Genomic DNA, 12,007 nt, shown 5'->3' with positions numbered 1-12,007 from the left:
AAGTGGCCTTCCTTATCTCTTGTTATGGCCTTCACTTTGAGGTCTATTTTGTCTGATATAAGTATTGCTACCCCAGCTTTCTTTTCCTTTCCATTTGCCTGAAAGATATTTTTCCATCCTTTAATTTTCAGTCTGTGTGAATCCCTTCTAATGAGGTGGGTTTCTTGTAGACAGCAGATGTATGGGTCATGTTTTTTTATCCATTCAGCCACTTGATGTCTTTTGGTTGGAGCATTTAGTCCGTTTACGTTTAAAGTTATTATTGAAAGGTACTCGTTTGTAGCCATTTCTTTTTGTGTGTGGCTGTTTTCTTTCTGAGCTTTTTATTTCTTCTTTTTATACCAGTCCCTTTAGCATTCCTTGCATTGCTGGCTTGGTGGTGATAAACTCCCTTAGCTTTTTTTTGTCTGTGAAGCTTCTTATTTCCCCTTCAAGTTTGAATGATAGCCTTGCTGGATAGAGTATTCTTGGATTCAGTCCTTTGCTTTGCATCACTTTGTAAATTTCCGTCCATTCTTTTCTGGCCTGATGTGTTTCTGTTGAGAAATCATTTGATAATCTAATGGGAGATCCCTTGTATGTAACTTTCTGTCTCTCTCTTGCAGCCTGTAAGATTCTCTCTTTGTCCTGAACATTTGCCATGGTAATTATGATGTGTCTTGGTGTGGGTCTTTTCGGGTTCACCTTGTTTGGGACTCTCTGGGCTTGTGTGACTTTTTTCTTCCCCACCTCAGGGAAGTTTTCTGATATTATTTCTTCGAATAGATTTTCTAATCCTTGTTCATCTTTCTGTTGTTCTGGCACCCCTATTATTCATATGTTGTTTCGTTTCATGTTGTCCCAAAGCTCCCTTAGGCTCTCCTCCTGTCTTTTAATTTTTTTCTCCAATTGCAGTACATTTTGGGTGTGTTTTGCTTCCTTGTCTTCTAATTCACTAATTTGGTCCTCCGCTTCTCCTAGTCTACTGTTGATACTTTCAATGGTGTTTTTTATTGCAGCTATATCACTCTTCATTTCTTCTTGGGTCTTACTTAAGTTGTTGATTTTTTCATCTGTTTCTTCTAGCTTCTTCCATATGTTATTGATTTTTTCATCTGTTTCTTCTTGCTTCTTGCATAGGTAGTTGACTTTTTCATCTGTTTCTTCTTGCTTCTTGTAGAAGTTGTTGATTTTTTCCTCCATCTGGTTTATGCACTCTAGGACCCTTATTCTGAATTCTTTTTCTGTCATGTTGCATGCCTCTGTATTACTTAGCTGCTTTTCTGGAGAGTCCTCCTTCTCTTTCCTTTGGGGGTTTCTTTGTCTACCCATGTTTGATCTCACTGACATATCTAGACGTTGAGTCGTTCAGTGGCTGCTCCCTGGGTGGCAGTGACTCCTTGGTCTGTGGTTGTTCTTCGGGCGGTTGCGGTAGCAGCTGCTCCTCAGTTGGCAGCAGCTCCTCTGGTGGGTGCTGTTCACAGCTGTGGTGGCTCTTCTGGCTGGTGGGGTGGAGGCTTCACGTACAGCTTCTGTTCCTCAGCAGAGGGTGTGGTGCTCAGGAGGCTGCTGTTGCTTGGATCTGCTGCATTGATTTAAAGGCACAAAATACAACACAACAAGGCACCACGTACCAGGCACTATACACAAATATATTCACGATATTAATAACCCCAAATAAAGGTGACCACCCGAATTAAGACAATTTGGGGATAAGGAAGAAGGAAGAGAAAAAGATAAAAGAGAAAAAAGAAAAGAAAAATAGGGACCAAAAAAAGGAGTGCAAAAATGAAATTGGGAAAAAGGAGGGGGGAAAATAAAAGCTTGAAAAGAAAAGAAAAAAAAAAGAGCGAAAAGAGAGAATGAAGTGGAAGAGGGGAAGAGACTTTTTCTATGAGGAGAATACTCCTATAGAACCGCCACTAATCCCAACAAATTCCAGCAACAGCTCCCTGGAGATGGATGCAAACTAGAAACAACTAATAATATAACGATGAAAATAGAATGGAGGACTCTAATCCCAAAATAAAATAAAGAAAAAATAAAATGGCAGTTTAAAAAATGGTAAAATGGTAGCAGTAATAATACTGGTTAAAAATAAGAAGGTAGTAATTAAAAGGGTAAAATCAGGTGATGGAAAAAGAAGGAAAAAAAAGGAAAAAAAGAAAAAAAATTGGTTTCTTAGTTAAAAGCTGAAAAAAGAAAAGAAAAAAATTTGCAGTAGTGAAGGTCCTTCGGTTCTTCTACTCGTCAGTCTGCCTTGCCTTTAGTTCTGCCAGATATTCAGGAGAGTGTTGAGTTTCCCTGCAATACACTGTCCTCTGTGTTGTAAACCACAGTCCTTATTTTAAAGCAGGTCATATTTGTTTCCCAGACTGCCTTATTTTGTGTTTAGCAAAGAGTCAGTTTGTGGCTCAGCCTCTGGGTGGCAGTGTTCTGGGGTTGGCCTCTGAGGCTATACGGCTTCTCTATCGCATTTAAAACTGATTTGGAGAGGTCAACTATCCAGAGCTGGTTCCTTAATAGTTATCTGCTCTGTGTTGTTGCTGGGATTGAAAATCCCTCTATAGGCCAGACCCTGTTAACTCCCAGGGACTGATCAGATTATTTTAATCCTTGATCTCGTTCAGGGTGGAATCTGGGTGTGGCTGTGCTCCTTGCCTGGGGGCTGGGGGGAGGAGTCTCACTCTCCGGAGAGAATGGCTGCCCCAGTCCTGGGCTCAGGGGTATCTCAGCACTCAATTTGCTGCCACCTCTCCTGGCCCCTGGCCCCGCTTCTTTTCTCAGTATCTCCCCAGATTCCACTCCTCCGCACCCTCTCCCTCTCTTCAGCACAGGTGAGTGTCTGTATCCGAAATATCTTATGAACAGAATTCAGTGAAAACAAACAAACAAACGCTGGCCGCGGAAATGGGGAAGGCTTGGTTTCTGTAAGCTTCTTCTCTTACCGGGACTGCACGGTCTGGTCAGCTCTTCAGGCTGCCCCCTTTAGGCTCAGTCCTCCGTGATCACAGAACCCAGCTCTCAATTCCCCCAGCGGTGCCAGGAATCCCGCAGTTCTCCTTTCCCCCCGTCAGGGGCTGTGCCTGTCCCAAGGGACTCGGCTGTCTGCCACGTGGTCTCCCTCCGACCCTCTGGGCTCAGAGGTCTGGCAAACTTTCCTGCCCAAATCCCTTGTTTTTTTTTTTACCTTTCCAGGGGAGTTCTGCCCTTCCCGGCTGCAAACCGTCTCACCAGCTGAGCAATTTCGCCAATTCGGGGTGGGTGTTATTAGTTTTAGCTGCTCACTCCATTTGCTCTGGGACATGACCTGGGTCGCGTCTGCCTATATCGCCGCCATCTTCCACAATGGACTCAACTCTTAAGTAGAAAAAGTAAAATATAATCAATGGAGTGAGGTCATTGTCAATGGTGTATTTTTCTAAAAGGATCAACTTCTTAACTTTTAGTATAATTTATGAACAGTTACAGGCTACTTCCTATGACTTTTCAAGGTTATCTAAAATGTTGCTTATTTCAGGCTGATATAGACCAGATGTATGCTAAAAGAATTCAACAGTAAGACACTCCTCACCTCTCTTTACATTGAATGTCAGGAAACACTCAGAGATGATTTCTAACTTGTGATAAAAGTTAGAAACAGTCAAGTGCAGTCTTACTTGAAACATCATCTTCCATGTGACTTGCCAGCAGCTAAGTTTTCTGTTTAGCTAACAAAGAGAAGGGGCTTACAACAACATATCTGGAATGAAGGAATATGAGATTCAAGTGATTTGCTTCACAGTTTTCATTTAATATAAGCAAAGTGAATCCATTTTCTGATGTAATAGTTTCCACTCCCAAAGAGATGACATATCATTCTATTTCCACAGCACTTTCCAGGAGTTTATTTAATTCATGTCTTTATTTGAATCTACAATTTTGCAAAATAAATTACAAAGTAGGCCCCTAGAAAGACGACGAAGTGGGATTCTTTAGATTCTGAATTCAGGCTCTTGACCTCCACCCCTGTTTCTATCTGTCCTGTTTCATAAGCCTGTTGGAGGCATGCTGAGGGCTTCGAGGTAACAGTGCATGTGGTAGTCATTAGTTCAGCACATGTTTTTGGCTGCCTTCCAGATATATGATTGATTGATTTCGCTTCCTGGCTTCCTTGGAATTCAGTGGGGGCATGTGACCAGTTCTGGCCAATGAGTTATGTTGGGAAGTGTGTGTGTGTGTGTGTGTGTGACTTCTCAGAGCATTGTACTGACAGTGTGCCACCCCCCAGAGCTTCCTTTCCCTTGGCCATGGACCAGCCATGAGCTGTATATAGCTGTTCTGTTAGCCTGATTTCTAGAATGAGAGTGTCATGGAAATGCTGATACAGTGGATTATGTAATGTTTCTGTTTGGTTGTTTTAAATCACTGAGATATGGGCATTGCTTGTCACTAGAACATAAGTTAGCCCATCATGAGGCCAATGTTACTAGTTGGAATACTGCATGAAATAATCAAGCCCAAGACTCACCAAGACAGTCCTGAGGAGGAATAATAAGGTGGAGGAATTATAAGGTAGACTTTTCTTTTATATTAAGCTTTATTATAAACCTACAGTAATTTAAACAGTTCAGTATCATTAATATGATAAATCAAATGGCCAATGAAGGAAAAATGAGAGTTCAGAAGCAGATCCAAGCATTTTGGGGAACTATATATTTGACAAAGTGGTATTGCAAATCACTAAGGAAAAATAGAATAGTGGTGCTGGTGTTTTCTATGGAGGAAAAAAAATGAATTTAGCTTCCTATCTCATACACAAAAATCAATTCCCGAATGTATTAAAGGCTTAGATGTGAAAGGGAGAAATTTAAAACTTCATTGGGAGTTTTGAGTTGTGAAATAATTCTTAAAAGAGATGAAAAGATTGATAAATTAGATTACATTAAAATTAAAAAGTCAAAAGCCTCCATAAAAAAAGGCACACACAGCAATGCATATAATTTATAAAAATTACATTTCAGAAAATAAAAAAATAACCGAATAATAATTTAGTTCATATGCAAAAGATCATAGTCATTTTATAGAAGAGAAAAAACATGACAAATATATATAAGAATAGACACATCATTAGTTGTCAGAGAATGCAAATTAAGCACATATAAAAACTCAAAAAGTAAAAGTCTGCCAATACTGAGTGTAGGTGAGGATGTGGATCTATGGGATCCTCATGTATTCTTTATAGGAGTGTAAGTTGGTACAGCTACTTTGGGAAGGGATATATATATATATATATATATATATATATATATATCAATGATGAAAGAGAATCATTGATCGGCTGCCTCCTGCACGAGAAATTGAGCCCGCTACCCAGGCATGTGCCCTGACTGGGAATCAAACCGTGACCTCCTGGTTCATAGGTTGACGCACAACCACTAAGCCACGCTGGCCGGGGAAGAATATTTTTCTATTGATTTTTAGAGAGAATGGAAGGGAGAGGGAGAGACACACAGAGAGAAACATCAATGTGAGAGAGACACATGGATTGGTTGTGTCCCGCATGCGCCCTGACCAGGGATGGAGCCTGCAACTGAGGTATGTGCCCTGGACTGGAATCAAACCTGGGACCCTTCAGTCCATGGGCTGGAGCTCTATCCACTGAGCAAAACTGGCTAGAGCAGAACATTTTCATCATGCAAAAAAAAAAAAAAAATCCCTGTATGCATTATTAGTCACTCTGTATCTCCTCTGCCCCCTGGCCCTAAGCAACCACTAATACACTTTCTGTCTCTATAGAGTTACCTATTCTAGGCTTTTCACATAAATGAAATTATACAATGTATGGCCTTTTTTTTCACTAAGTTCTCTCACTTAGTATAATGTTTTCAATCCATGACCTGTCATTTTAGCTGGCAGTTATGTTTTCATCTTATGGATTTCCCCCGTCTCCAATTCCCAATCGTTTCAGAACCTGGTGTAATAACTGAAGAAACAGGTCAGCCCTGCCGTGCTTTTGTGCTGCTACATGTGACAGCTGGTCCTGCTTGTTCCAATAGACCCTTCTGGACATGGAATGATGCCTTTGTTTCCCCAGATTCTGCCTGAAGTGGCACAGGCTTGATCTCCAGAGTCTTTCGTTGTTGATCACATGGCATATTCAGTCATTGCTGTCTCAATGCAGGCGTCGTAGTGTTAGAAGTGCTTCTAGTTTTAGGCTGGACCAGAACTTCAGAATCTTCTGTTGGAACAGCAATCTTATTAGTGAATTTACTTTTAGGGTCCTTGGGGTCTCCACTGGCCCGCAGAACTTAGACAACTCTAGTCTACTCTACTCGACCTTCTCAACTTTGAATTTTAGGGAGCAGGTATTGGAATCTGTTCCTTCCCTCTCAGAAGCCTTGAGAAAAATCATTCAACTTGGTATACATTCTCCTGGCACTGTTCTACACTTCACATGCCTGCCTTTGCTAGAACATTAAAAAAATATGTTCTGCACATTTCTAGAGCAATAAGTGCCTATCAGAGAAGGGAGACCCCTTGAAACTTTTCCTGGACTAAGGAAGACCCTTTCCAAGGTGACTGGTTCTGTCCAACTAGGCAAAGAAGGGGAGCATGGCATTGGCACCCATCACATAATGTAACGGTTTCCATCTGATCATTTCTTTTCATTAAAAAAATATTTTCATTGATTTCAGAGAGGGATAGAGAGAAACATCAATGATGAGGGAGAATCATTGATCAGTTGCCTCCTACATGTCCCCTACTGGGGATCCAGCCTGCAACCCAGGCATGTGCCTTGACAGGGAATCAAACTGTGACCTCCTGGTTCATAGGTTGATGCTCAACCACTGAGACACAACATCTGGGCTCTTCATTTTTTTTAAAGATCTGTTATTCTGGCTCAGTGCCCTTCATAGTCTTCAGATATGTCTCCCTGAACTTCAGAGTTGTGTTTGTGCTTTGAGTGTGACAGTCTGGACTAGGAAGTTGGCTCATGCACATTCATTTTTCCCACCTTTCAGTTACACTCTTGTGTTTCCTTTTCAAAAAGATGGACTGTCTTGCCTTTTCTTGAGGGAGGAGGGCAGATTTGACGTTCTTTGAATTCCATCAAATTCTTCTTTCTTGGACACAGTGGAGAGAAAGTAACTTAAAAGTTCAAAGAAAATTTGCAAAGATAAAGTGTAGAGCAGTTTGAAAGAGATTCATTTGCCCTGAGTACACCGACAGAAGATGTTGCTGAGTTACTACCGACTGTGGTGAGCACATCAGGCTGCCGGTTGCAATGCTGAAAGCATTGCTTGCAGAAATTCTAGATCATTAACAAGGGGATTTGTCTTCACTGAAGTGTACAAGCAGGAAGCATCACAAATTCAGCAGTTTTAAGCCTGGAGTCACCTGTATTAGATCTGTGTGATGGGTATTTGCAATCAGAGGTGTATCATACTCATTTTCTTGAATTTTTTCCTTCTAGGTCCCTGCACGCTGCATCTACTTTTATGGTGACGAATCTTACCCAATCTGTGAGAGCAAAGAGAAGACAGGTGAGTGGAATTGCAAGAAATTACTTATTTTTCTTTAGTAGGAAAGTAGATTTTCCACTTGTATGATTTATGGTTGTTTATCATCAAGATTACTAGACCCAAACCCACCTCTACTTTCTAGTTAAGATTTAGAAAGAGCCCAAGGGCAAACGTAGCAGATTTCACGAGGCAGGACTTGCACAGTCAGACTCTGCCAGGCTCCCAGGCTGAGGGGAGCACAGAGCAGACAGGAAGCGGGGCGGGTCCTGTTTCGCCCGCCTGAACTCCTTCTTCATGCCAAGCGCCTTGCCAGGCCCTCCCCGCGTGTGGGAAAGAAAATGAAAAGCCATATTTTTCTGTTCACAATTGTCACGGGCTCACAATTGTGGCCAAACTATTGCTACAAACCCAACAGATTGAAAAAAAATAGGAGTAAAAATGACGACAATCCAAGGGACTGTGGGAATAGACAGCCTCAGGCAAGTTCCTGGTCTTTTTTCTTAAAGATAAGAGAGGAGGTTACCAAAAAAAATTACCATGAAAATGGCAAACAAGAGCAAACTTGAGCCAGGTGTGACCAATGCATTATATGCATCCCTCTTTTGAATCATTAAAGTGCATTTCTCACACTTCATTTGTTGGGAAGGATAAACTCTTCTGGGAGGGCCTGCCATTGAAGTACCAATATTTATTGCTGTCTCCTCAGGAACGTACTCTTAACCACATGGTCGTGATTATTGCAAAAGTTTACATATTTTTGGTTAAGATGTCCCACTTATTCGTTTTAAGTTCAAGAAGAAAATGCAATTTATGAGAAAAAGGCATAGAATTTGAATGAACGCACCTCAATTTTTACATCCACGCTGCGGTGATGAACTCACTGTTGATGACACTGTTAACTTTTTTCTGTTTGGCAAGAATTCACTTGCCGGTGGAAAGCAGGAATGCCCCTTATTCTGGTGTTTCTTCCTATGCCCCTTAAGCAAAACACATTAGTGATTCAGATTCATTTCTACCCGCACTGTGAAGTTGGTTTTGTCGTCTCAGATGTCATTATTTTTAGTGTTCACAAGACCACCGAGAGAAAGATTACATGATTGCTAGTGATGTATCCCCTGAGAAAAGGAGGCTTAGAGCGGTTAAACCTGGGTCCGGGGAACATGGGAGAGGGCAGAGCCAGGGACCAAGCCAGGATCTGTCTTCTCTCATGGCCCAGCTCTCCCCCCTGGGCCCTGCTGCCTTCTGAGAGCTTGCCCATGTTTCCTGACATGGGAAGGAGGCGGAAGAAAAAAGCAGATGTTTAGAAGGAAACAGAAATGACAGGTGGAGAGAAAGGCAGGGGCCATGGAATCTTTGAGACCCGTCCCTTATTAGATAGTAGACCTGGCTAAAGTTAATTAATTTCCCCAGTGAATTCACTTCCCTAAGCTCTGTATTTTTAAAACTGTAAAATGGGGAGAAATAAAAAGGAATACTACCTACCTAATATGGTCCTTATGAGGATTATGGGAAATAATGCAGATTAAGTGCTGAGCACAGTGAATGTTAGTACTGACCGCTGTTAGAGCTAAGTCAGGAGAGAGGGCCCTCTTGCTCCTCCACAGTGACCTGGGCCTCTCTGTTGGTATTTAGGCCTGTTTATCACTGCCTGTGGGCTAATTGTAGAACCCCTTCCCTTTCCCGGGTTTCCTCTTGGTCCATCTATCAGGCTAATTATCATTTTTTAATGGATCACCTTACTCACCTTGACTACACTCGTTTGAGACATTTAAATAAACTTATATCTTCACAAAAATATTTTGAGAACATTTTCATGGTTGTAATGATATTAAGATATTTAAGGCATTACAATACATGCGGAGCTGGGACCAGGGGAGATGCTTTTTGCTTTTTCCATTACTGGAAATCTAATAACATTGTTACACGAAATAATTTGGATTGTTTCAAGCACCAAATTACCAAGTGGGTATAATAATGTAAGGATGTATGTAACAAAGGCATTCTGTATAATTCAGCCTGCTCAGCACAATGGCTCGAAGAAGTTGCAATATTTTTTCTCTTATTAACAGACTGACCTCATATTTTTATGGGAAAATTGATAAACTTTCCTTCTCGGTATCCTCTTACGATGCATATGAATTGGACTTCAAAGTGGGTAGCCAGTAACCTCATTTCATTCCTCCCATCTGCGGCTCTGACCCAGCTCTTTAAAGAAATGCAACATCAGCACCCCTCTCATCTTTTCCTTTCGCTTGCCTGAGATCTAAGCAAAATGTCCCTCAACCCCATGGGTGAGGTTGGGGTAGGGAGACATTAACGTTCTCTGCTATTCTCTTTAATTTCAACCCGTTTTGCCTTCCCTGGAAGACATGGTGATTGGAAAGAGCAAACTAATAAAAGAACCCTGGGCAACAGGACGGGACCCTTCCTAGTCTTGGTTCTACCAGTTGCCGTGCGACATGGAATAAGTCCTTTCCCCTACCTGGGTATTTTCCTCATTTGTAAAAGGAGAAGCTTCTACAAGGGACTATCACATAACACAGGTGTGAGCGATGGCTTAAGGGGACTTTAATGTTTCGGAGTCAAGTGAGTCTGCGTCACTCACCCTTTTCTCCCGTTGACCTTTACGAACAGGGGGCTTTGTTTGATGCGGGCCTGGCTAATTGCAAGGAGTAGAAATGTCACAACCTAGTGCAGATGTAAAGGGAGGCTGCTGAAGGACTACGGGGACTAGCGTGAAGGCATCCAAGACAGGAAATGAAGTTCTGTCAGGCCACAGGGAACTGAGGAAACCCAGGAACCGAGCTGGCCAGTCCAGTCTCAGGGGGGCTCAAGGTTTCTCAGTGCTGCTTCATTCGGGCATTTGATTCCTTCTGCAGACTGGTTTCTTCTACTTAATTTTGGATTTTCTGCTTCCTTATAATTCTGAGCTATGTTGGCACAATGCGGACTCATCTTTATGAGCTTTAACTAATAGTCTTCCATGATCCAGTTTCCTCAGACGCTTAGAGACCCCTTTCTTCTATCACCTGAAGAAGAAAGAGCCAGTTTGGTTCAGGCATCCACCCCTGGTGCAATCTGTGGTGGCCAGGGGTCAGAGGGTGCTCAGACATACTCCTGTTGAGGGCTGGGGACAGGGCAGTTTCTTTAAAAGGGAGTGCGACAGGGATGGGCATGTTCACTAGAGATCTAAGGACAATCCGATGTAGGGGCTCTGGGCCTTTAGCTAGACTTCTGTATTATTTATCAAAATCCATTGGTGAGATCAGAGTGGCAGAGACGAGTGAGCCTCCTAGTCAGGTAGGCGCTCAGCAATACTCACTGAAGCCCCTCACAGAGGGAACATCCACGTACTCAGTAATCTGTGTAGAGTGCCTAGTGTGGGGCCTGCCACAGACTGTGTGCTCCATAACTGCTGGCTCCCTCCTCTCAAGGAATTTCAGTCATGTTGCGGAGACAAAATAACCATTTATCCAGTAAAATACAGGAAAAATGAGGTGGGTCATTGGCTTTCAAAGAAGAGACAATTTGGGGCGGAGGGGGGTGCTAGGGTTGTTGAGCCTTGAGTAGAGGATAGAATTCAGAGAGACTATGGAGGGGCGGGGATGGGGGGGTGGTGGCGGGATGAGGAATGCCTGCAGATTTCAGGAATATAACAAGGCACAGAGGCCAGATGCTGAGACCTGTGGAGTAGAGAGGAGACCACTTCTGGTTGGAGAAGAGGGTTTGCCAAATGAGCAGCAAAAGCTCAATCTTTTGGGAAATAAGAACCTACCCAGGGACGACCGATCAGTTGGGTAAAAGGTAATGCAGTTCATTGCTCAGGCAGACTCTAAGGCAGTGGTTCTCAACCTGCTGGCCCTTTAAATACAGTTTCTCATGTTGTGACCCAACCATAACATTATTTTCGTTGCTACTTCATAACTGTAATGTTGCTACTGTTATGAATCGTCATGTAAACATCTGATATGCAGGATGGTCTTAGGCGACCCCTGTGAAAGGGTCGTTCGACCGCCAAAGGGGTCGCGACCCACAGGTTGAGAACCGCTGCTCTAAGGCATTGGTCGGGCATCCTGGACTCAGAAGTGCTGTCAACAGCACAGTCTGCCACAAACTCCAGTAGACAAGGCTCTTTATGAGCTGTTGTTGAGATGATTTAGAGGCTGTTGGTCACACAGCCCAATCCTGGTACAATGTGGGCGGCAGGGACCATTGGGGCCACCTCAGAAGCTGGCTATCATACCCTGAACCTTTAAGCAAGACAGAACTTCCCTGAGCCTCATCTTCCTCTCTATTACATGGAAAATGCTGGCTAGAGGTGCTGACTTCATGGGGTGTTATGAGGATCTAGTGAGGTGATAGATGAGAAAGCCCTTTGTAAACTGTGATATATTCTGTGTCACTGATGGGGAGGTGAGGAGTGAACGCCAGAGGCAGCCCAGAATTCCAGTTCAATCAAGGGACAGACACAGGCTATCTTAGGCCACAACACTCTTCCCCTCCACACAGACACTCTAGGCTGC

Source organism: Myotis myotis, unplaced genomic scaffold (genome assembly GCF_014108235.1).
Source record: "Myotis myotis isolate mMyoMyo1 unplaced genomic scaffold, mMyoMyo1.p scaffold_m19_p_9, whole genome shotgun sequence".
Classification (NCBI taxonomy): domain Eukaryota; kingdom Metazoa; phylum Chordata; class Mammalia; order Chiroptera; family Vespertilionidae; genus Myotis; species Myotis myotis.
Note: the sequence above shows the minus strand (reverse complement) of the source record.